The sequence below is a fragment of the Nymphaea colorata genome, chromosome 4 (assembly GCF_008831285.2).
Source record: "Nymphaea colorata isolate Beijing-Zhang1983 chromosome 4, ASM883128v2, whole genome shotgun sequence".
Lineage (NCBI taxonomy): Eukaryota > Viridiplantae > Streptophyta > Magnoliopsida > Nymphaeales > Nymphaeaceae > Nymphaea > Nymphaea colorata.
This window is the reverse complement of record NC_045141.1, coordinates 10,476,889-10,486,350: the sequence shown is the minus strand read 5'-3', so window position 1 is coordinate 10,486,350 and position 9,462 is coordinate 10,476,889.

The window sequence follows — 9,462 nt, the reverse complement described above, 5'->3', positions numbered from 1 at the left end:
TTTTGTTTGTTAAAGTTTTTCTTTCTTTATCTCATCCGCCATTGCAACGCTTTTGTTTCAAGTAGTGGGTGGAATTCTGGCTGCTAAGGTGCAAACAACTTGGTTCCCAAACCCCGCAGGGAAATTAATGTCAAGTCCAATCCGACCAAATCGTTGTCTGCTTGAAATTCTTTCTTTTTTCCAATGACAATGAAAAAGCCTCGATTCAGACCTCAGGTACACACTCGGATGTTGATACTTCGCCGTGCGAGTTGCACGTTTTAAGGGGCCAAAACTTCTGAAGGGTCAGGGTCGCCGGCGACATGCCTGCTGGGTCAATCTTAAAGCTAGGGATATATAGCCCAGAAACTTAAGCTAAATTGGCAGCGCCACTGGAGGCCGTAAGATTGCAGCTGATATATCACTCCCATCAGGAACAGGTTGACTCGCCCAAACTTAGGAAAAAGCTCGCCTTTGGGCCACTGGCTTCTGTGAGTGATCCAATCGGCCTAGAGCAGCAGATCTGGTATTTATCTGCCAAGCCACATTATTTGGTATCATTGTTTTCATTTCCGGTCTTTCAAGATGCAAGTTCAACAACAAAACTCTGGATATGTTTTCATGAGATTCATTGGAACGTATTCCCCAACGCTCCTCAGCGGGAGAGGTCTTTCACAGGAACTGAGCAGTAGCATGAGGAAACTGCTTCCATCGTGACTTTAGGAAGTCAATACCCTTGAAACTCACGTCAATGCCCATGCCAGCCAACACCAGTTACCGTAAAACTTCATTATGATGGAGCTGGATTTGGGTAGTGCCCACACAAAAACTTACATCAATGCCTCATGAGCGCCAAACTCAACTAAGATTAGTGCCCCTTTGATAAAATTTCTTGGTTCTGCCACTGGGACGATCCATTACTGAACAGAACAGGTTCAGTCAAATTATCTAACGGAGGAGGGTCTTGCCCTAGCCTTTATCTGGTTGGTTTAATCCTATGAGCGAATGGAACTGTCCTATCCTTCGCAAAGCTCTTGTGCTTTTGTGGACTGGATATGCCAACCTATGGGTACCCTAATTGAAACTGCTCATGCCCGACTTGTTATTAATCAAGTTGGGCTCAAACTGAAAATTGAATTTGGTAACTTTAAACAAGCTAAGCCTGATTAAGCTTCTTAAAGAGAATATACAAAATGGTTTTTGTACATCTTTCACTTTAAGTGCTTTTGGCTTTGAAATCACTTAAACAGCTGTATCACAAAATACTTGTCTATGCATTTAGCTTTTACGCATCACTTATACAGCTGTATCACAAAATGCTTGTTTATGCTACAATGAAATTAGATCCCTAATTCTCTGAAGTCACTTTATTCGAACATCTCTACAGTATGCCAATCCCATCTAAACCTTTGCAAAAATCATAATGTAATGGAAAATAAAGACGTTAATGCATTTAAATGTTCTGATTTGATGGATCATATCATGTACTAACTCAGTGGATCCTGACCCAACCTATCTGTATACCAGTAAAGGCAGAAACAACTTTAAAACCATCAACTATCAATACTTGTATGTACTCTAGGTTGTTTAATCTTTGATAATGCATATCAATGCAAAGATCTAGTGAATAAAAATTCTGGCAAAAAGGAAAGAGACAAAGCTATATCACAGCAAAATCACAATGATAACGATTTGCATTGAAACATTATGTACACGTATGGAAGGTGTTCAAGGTTACTGTTACATAGAAATAAAAAATTCAATAGTTGTAACTGAAAATCCTTTGCACAAAAATCAATCAATAACACAAAGCAAACATCATTGCCATTTGTGGTGGGAGATGTTTGGACATAAGAATTTATTATGAAATATGTAAAAAAATTTCTTTATTTTCTTTTCATTTCTCTCGTTTCCCTTTCATGGTATCAGGGTTTTACCTTCATAAGGAGTATGTTCCTACGTTGATGTTTTGTGCTTGACTGCATTATGGCGTTAAGAGCTTCTTCCTCTAGTTCAATCAAGTATCCCTACCATCTACTATTAGTGTTGCCAACTTTGTCACAATTAAGCTTGCCCACAAGAACTCCTTATTGTGGCAAACCCAAATCCTTGGCCTTATAGGAAACCAAGACCTCATGGAGTTTGTCAATTAGAAAATTCTTGATCTGTTCTCTACCATTAGGTATGTTGAAAATGGAGAGACCACAGCCGTCCAAACCCTGATTATGATGCCTAAAAAAATGTGATAACTTGCTCAAAGGATGGTCATCCAGTTCCTTCTTTGAAGAGGTCCTCGGTTTAAGTTCTCCTCACATGTCTGGAACAGTCTCTATGCTTTCTTAGCTAAAGAATCCAAAAGACATAGATTTCTTCTTACCCACATGTTACAGATGTATAGAAAAATAAGGAAAATCTGCAGTCGAGTATATTACGGGCTTTAGAAACATATGTGACAAGTTGATGATCATTGGCAAACCTCTTTGAGAAGAAGATAAAGTTTTCTGGTTTGTCGGTAGTCACTGTTCTGGTTATGAAGCCTTTGTTACTATTATGATAAAGCTACCCATTCTGTCATGCTTACATGTTGTGTCTCTCTCTTTCAAGGATACAAAACTACGAAAGATATCTATGCATATGAGCAAATGTAAATTAGAATATTACCTTTGTTAGTCAATAGGTCCAACAATTTAACTGGAGGCATCAATACAACAATAGGTGCAGTAATGGAGACCAATTCAACTTATGAGGAAGAGGATTCTCTCTTACTACTCAGACTCGTGATAACCAGCAAAGGAATAATTCGAATGGAAATCAAAATAAGAACAAAGTTGTTTGCCAAATTCGTGGTCTAATGAACTACACGACATTCAAATGCTACCATTGTTTCAATCAAGCATATCAACCTAAGGATGTACCTCAAGCCCTTACGACCCTCAAGATGATTGGATCAAGCTGATCATGGCTGGTACCCAGACATCAGAATGAACATACACATGACAAGTAATCCTAGTAATTTAAAATTCTATTCCTAATTCTTAACTTGGACACTTCAAAAACCAGCTTCTGTTAAGCTAATTCATTTTTCTCTATTTTATTTAGGTCTGGAAACATCATTCCAAGTATCAAATACTTTTAAAAGAACTTATGCAACCCACTCATAGTCTTGCATCATGCAATCAAAGCAGAAATTTAATCCATTAAAAAGGGAACACACTCCGTTTATAGTTATTCAAAGGTTAAATCTATTTCATAGCAATTCTCTATGCTATAATGATAATATAGTTCTTTACATAATACATAGTTTCCTAATTGAGTATGCAAACCCTCATAACTTTAATCGCAACTTGTTTATATGCTACTTCTCTTATTGAATTTCATGAGCTCAACTTGGAGTTCAAGTTTATTCTCAAACCATAACTCTAGACTCAACAAGCTATATATGTTTAATTAAGTGGCAATCAAACCAAGTAACTCAAATATTCTAGTGATATTCCATACACAACCATGGTCACTCTTATGGCCAGCATAGCATTCAGGGGAGATACCATAAATATGATTAGAATATATAAACTGTCGGTCATCTATAAATATTACGAAAAACCTCGAACATTGCATCACTTCTTGAAATAGGAATCATGCCAAAGGTGTTCATCAACCTCAAACTTTTGATGTTGCAATATATGTATCATGACGAGATTAATGATCGGATACAAATGCCTTCTAATAAGATTGAGGATAGGAATTGATATTTGGGTAAAGAAGGGATGAAAGATTTAGAAAAGACATTCATGCATTCTCTAGGATAATGTGAAGATTGCAGTTGGGACATTGTGACTATATCTAATATTATGTACCAATAGCTTTTAAAATTTTAAAATTTAATTTGATTCTTAATGACATTCTAAGATTAAAAAAAAATGTGACCTCACAACCTCTAGAGTTGATATTTTCATAGATGTTGTGTTGTTCGCCAGTTGTTAGACTTGAACATCATTGGCATCATGTCAATTCTTTAGATACTTATTCTAGACACCCAATGATTGATATGACAATTTTGAAATCATAAATGTGTTTTGATCTTTCAAGCTTGTGCTTTGGATATTTTCATTTGAAATAATGTTCACAAACTAGTGGCAATGGTGAATACAAGTCTTTAGAGTTTTTCATTCAAGAAAGTAAGGTATGAAATTGTACTTCTTGTCCTCCGAAGAGTATGACATGACATTGTGTTACTTGTTCTCATACTTACAAGTAAAATAGTTCAATAGAAGATATGAACTTTTGACTAACACAAGCTTTTGTTTGATGGAGCAATCCATACTATGAATGAAATATTGAAGTTTTGATTTTGTAATGAATACTTCAAAGTGAACGTATTATTCACTTTTATCAGTGACATAGATCTCCTTTTGAAGCTTTGTTTAATTAAAAACTTGAGTTTTTTCTTGTTATTCTCTCTCCTTAGCTTGTGCCGTAAAAAAATCACAATCTTGATTTTAAATGTTCTTGCCATGGATTTCTAGTTTACAGTTCAATGAAAGGAATAATTATGTCATGATGTAGTCACATAAAAAATATTTTTGTAATTTCTTTCTAAAATTTTCCCTTTAAATTATTCATCTTCTAGTAAGGTCAACCCAGTACTAAACCTTCGTTTAATTTCTTTTAATATATTCTTGTCAATGTCAACATTCAACAACTAACCTTGAACAATCTAAGATTATGTTTTGAGTATTCTAATTTTAAAATCAATCTAAAAAGAACAACCACTTCAACTAGTTCACTTGTATTATCACCTTTGTTCATACAAGAACCTCTTCTTGAACTCATCTTATGGATACAATATTGTAGAAAGGAAACACACTTTTCCAACATCTACATGTATTCAGTCTATCCTTTACCATGTACACCAATTCATCCTTTACACATTATTCTATTTAGCTAGAACCCTCATGAGTGTTTCGCCATTGACTTTGAAATGTAGGATGTTTGTTGGAATGACATTTCGATACATGAGATCACTGTAATAAATCAACAAGTTATATGTTATTACGAGTAGGTATTTAAAATAAAATGCAAAGTTAACAATAGTCTCGAGTGTTGTAAGACACATTTTATTGCAAAAGGATACAATTAGAAAGCTGATTCACTACTTTTTAAAATCGAAACTATTTTGTCAACTATTTTGAAGATCATACAATTTTTGAGCTAATTATTAAAATCTTAATTACTTACCACAATGAAAAAACATGTCTCCTTGTTTTTCTTGATATTGGTTTTTTCATCAAATGTTTCAAAATGGTTTCCATTGTAAGTTGGCTTCCTTAGCAATTTTCTAGTTATAAGTTGATGTATTTAGTAAAGAGATGAATGCAAAAGATAAGGTTAAAGCTGTCATTTGTGATGGACGTAAGTCTTAGGACAAAATCACATAAAACTCTCTCTTCCTCATTTTATTTCTACTAAACAATAGTGCCAAAGTAATGTAAACAAACAACTCCAAGCTCTCCAATAACAACACCACATTGAACAAACAACTCCAAACTCTCCAATAACAACACCACATTGAAGAGTTCATTTTCTATAAGCAATCAACTACCACTCTCAAAAACCCTTTGGTCATGCTTGACAAGGTCAATTACTTAGCCTAGTATTCTTCCATGTATGTTTTATTAAAATAGGAAGTTCAAACTTGAGTACATGATAGTTTCACTACCTAATCCAGATATTGATTACAAAAATTAGAAAAAGTGGAGAATGGCAAACCATCTAATAATGTCTTGCCTAAACACCTTGATGGAGCCCAAGGTTCACTACCAAAGGTTTTCTTTTTCTAAAAATAGCTGAAAAAATATGGAGGTCCACTAAAGAGCAATGAGCAAAATGACATTGAAAGAATGTATCATCTATTTCAAAATATTAGTGAACACCAAAAAACTTGATTAGTTATTTAATAAATACCAAAGAACACTAAGAAATGTGTCCAATGAACTTGAATTTTATACTAATATGTCATTTAGTTTTAAACATGCATAAAAAATGAAGAAGAAGGGGAAAGCATTTCAGTTGTTCATTGAGCTTGAAATTGAATACATGACACCTAACAATCAGGACATGATGGAAGAAAAATGACGGCATAAAAGTGGCAGAGAAATTGGCTAAGGAACAAAGAGGGCATTGTAGATATTTAAACGTGTCGAAGTGACCACTAAGAATGAGATAAGTAAAAAAACATACATGCAAGGAAGGATATAAAAATTAGAGAGCATAGCTAGACATGGGCGATGGTGGGCCTAAAGGTAGCCTTATAGCAAGTAGGAGAGGTGTAAACCCCTAATGAAGATAGAGGCCAATAGGGAGAAGTAGGAACGAGCCGGTCGAGAAAAAATGACAGGGCATTCAAGATTGTGCTCTAGGAGAAGGATGATTGAAGAAATGGGCAAACAATACACAAGGAGGTGGGTCACTTGGAGCAAGTATTTAAGACAAAGGTAATAAAAGGATGGATGATCAGAGGTGGCAAGCATCCATCATTAGGAATTGAAAAAGATAGATTAATGCTTATGGAGATCCATTGCACAACAATATCAAGATTATAGAGCCTAGGAGCAATGTTCAAATGTGCTAAGGTTGTGGGATGGTTGATCAATACCCTCGATGAATGGCAAGGTAGAAGGTTGATAGGATGAATGATGAAACCAAGCAGCTAGAAGATGGAAAGGGCATGTAATATGCCTAGCAAGCATGACTTTACTCACAGAAGAGAGCAGGTTACCTTGCCAACCATGGATCTTGGACATTACATAGTGCTTATAGCGATCTTAGAAGAAAGGGATGGAGAAAAGGGAGATTGGAAGACTAAAGTCATCAGTGGCATCCAAAACAACTCCTTGTGAAGAGAGCAATGGAGTGGGGGATGACTGAGAAAGTTGATATTTCTTATTAATGATGGGCATATCTTGAGTCTATCATTCAAGATGTAAGAGTTGTGGAGAAACTATTAGTAATATGATGCCTAGTGCCTAAGTCTATGAACTAATGATTGTTGTAAAACATGTGTAGAGATGAAACATGATAGACGTTAACTTCATTATTGCTATTGTTTAATCTTTTACCATCTTCTTTTTACACTATTTTAAGCTTTCATTGTTGAGACAACATGTCATAGGCTGCAAATGGGTCTACAAAGTCAAAAAAGCTGATGGATCTCTAAAAACGTGCAAAGCATGACTAGTCGCTAAAGGGTGCAATCAGACATGAGTTAAATATTTTGATACATTTAGTCCATTCATTAACCAACTATATTCATACTTTGTTAATCGTTATTTCTTCTAACTGGTCTTTAAGACAATTGGATGTAAACAATGTTTTCTTATATGGGCATTTGAGGAAAAAGTCTTAGATGGTACAACTACTAGGATATGAAGATTGGTGACACCCTTCATATGTGTGCCAATTAAACAAAGCCCTCTATGGCCTCAAGCAGGCTCCACGAGCTTGGCATGATGAACTTAGTAATGCCCTCCTTGACACAAGATTTCACATGACCTCAATAAACACATATTTATTTGTTTTACATATTGGAACTCTCATCATATACATCATGGTGTACCTTGGTGACATTTGATCAATAAGATTATCATTTTCCCATGCTTAACAGTTGATTTTCAATCACATGGTCCTCTCTATAGCACCTTGGACTGTTGCATTATTTCTTGAGCATTTAGACTAGCTTGACAACAAATGAGTTGTTTTTATCTCAACAAAAATACGCTCTTGATATCTTTGGACACACACATATGCATGGAACCAAACATATTTAAACCCCCATGTCGGTCATAGGAACGCTTACTAAAAAAACACTCCATTTCAAGATGCCACTTTATATTGTCAGATAGTAGGGGCTCTCCAATATTTGTCACTGACTCAACTTTACATTGTTGTTATTGTTAACAAAGTTCATCAGTTCATGCAAATCTCTCATGGTTGACAACTGAAAAACTATCAAGTGCATTCTTAGATCTCTTAAACTTATTCTTTTTTATGTTCTAATGCGGCACACAAGCTCAAATTGGGCTTTAAATGCCCATTATAATGTAGATTGGGTAGGGTGCCTTGATGATTGAAAATCAACAACAGCCTATGATACCCTTCTTGGACCTAATTTACTTTCTTGGACTTCAAAGAAACAACAGCTAGACCTACTACTGAAACCAAAAAATGCTAGTTGCAAAAACTGTCATAGAACTTTTACAGCTGCAATTTCGTTTGAAAGACCTCCATATCACTCTTTAACAACCTCCTATCATATGGTGTGATAAGCTTCAATGTCAGCTAATCTTGTCATGCACCACAAAAGTAAACATGTTGAGATCGACGTTCATTTTATTTGTCATCATGTTGCACAATGCCATTTGCAAGTTCAACATGTTCCATCTTCACACCAACTTGGTGATTCTCTTGTTAAATCTCTTTTCAATTTTTTCATCATTGATTGGACTTTGAATTTGCAAAGAGGATGGTAAAATATTGGCTTCAGATCTAAGCATGCAGATTTAGAATGTGGAGATTGGCAACAATATCTTGCCAATAGAGAAGATAAAATTACCAAACCAAGTGATGACAAGAATTGTATAGGTCAGCCAATCAAGGAAAGTGGTTGAAAGATATTGATAAAGGAGGTAATGAAGCGATGCACCATCACAGTGAGAATAACAAGGTTCAAGCTCGTAAAGAAAGAATAATAACTTGTAAAAATTGTCATAATCCCTGCAACAATATATCAAAGTCATGGAGACATTCTCGTCTCATTCCATTGTATTATCTCTATTTTATTCTCATAGTGGCAATCTCTTGGTAACTAAGTTGAGAGAAGGTATCATGGACATAAAGGATGTGTACCCTGAACCACATTAAGATTTTTCTTGTCTTTCCCATGTTTTCATGGCAATCTGGAGGGGGTGCCATTTAGGAAGGGACTAGCAAGAGAGGGCACAAGCAGCACCAAGTGAAAGGCAAAGAGCGGCATGACAAGGAGTGCTAGAATAGAAATGGCTCTAAAGTCGCGAACTTGAGTGGGACCAACCTTCTTAGAGATAAGCCTACAAAATAGCTCGACCAAACTCATTGAGCAGAACTTGGTTGTAGGAGAATTTCATTAGGAAGTCAGGAACATCCTATTTGCATGAATCCATAAGTGTAAGATCAAATTTAGGTGGAAGCCCATCTATCTGGGAAGCGTGCAATGGTTGAGGAACTAAATTGCAGCATAAGGGGAGGGAAGCATGCCAAGGGAAAATTCAGATCAAATTGAAAGGGACTGGAAGCCCGTTGAGGAGGCAGACAACAACAACACATTGTGGAAACTAGGCGTAAGATGGAGGGTAAGTGCAGGCAAAGATGACTTCTCAACTTAGTTTATAAAAATCTCAAATTTTTCTAATGACACTATCTTCCTTTTGCTAATGAATTATAATATTCACC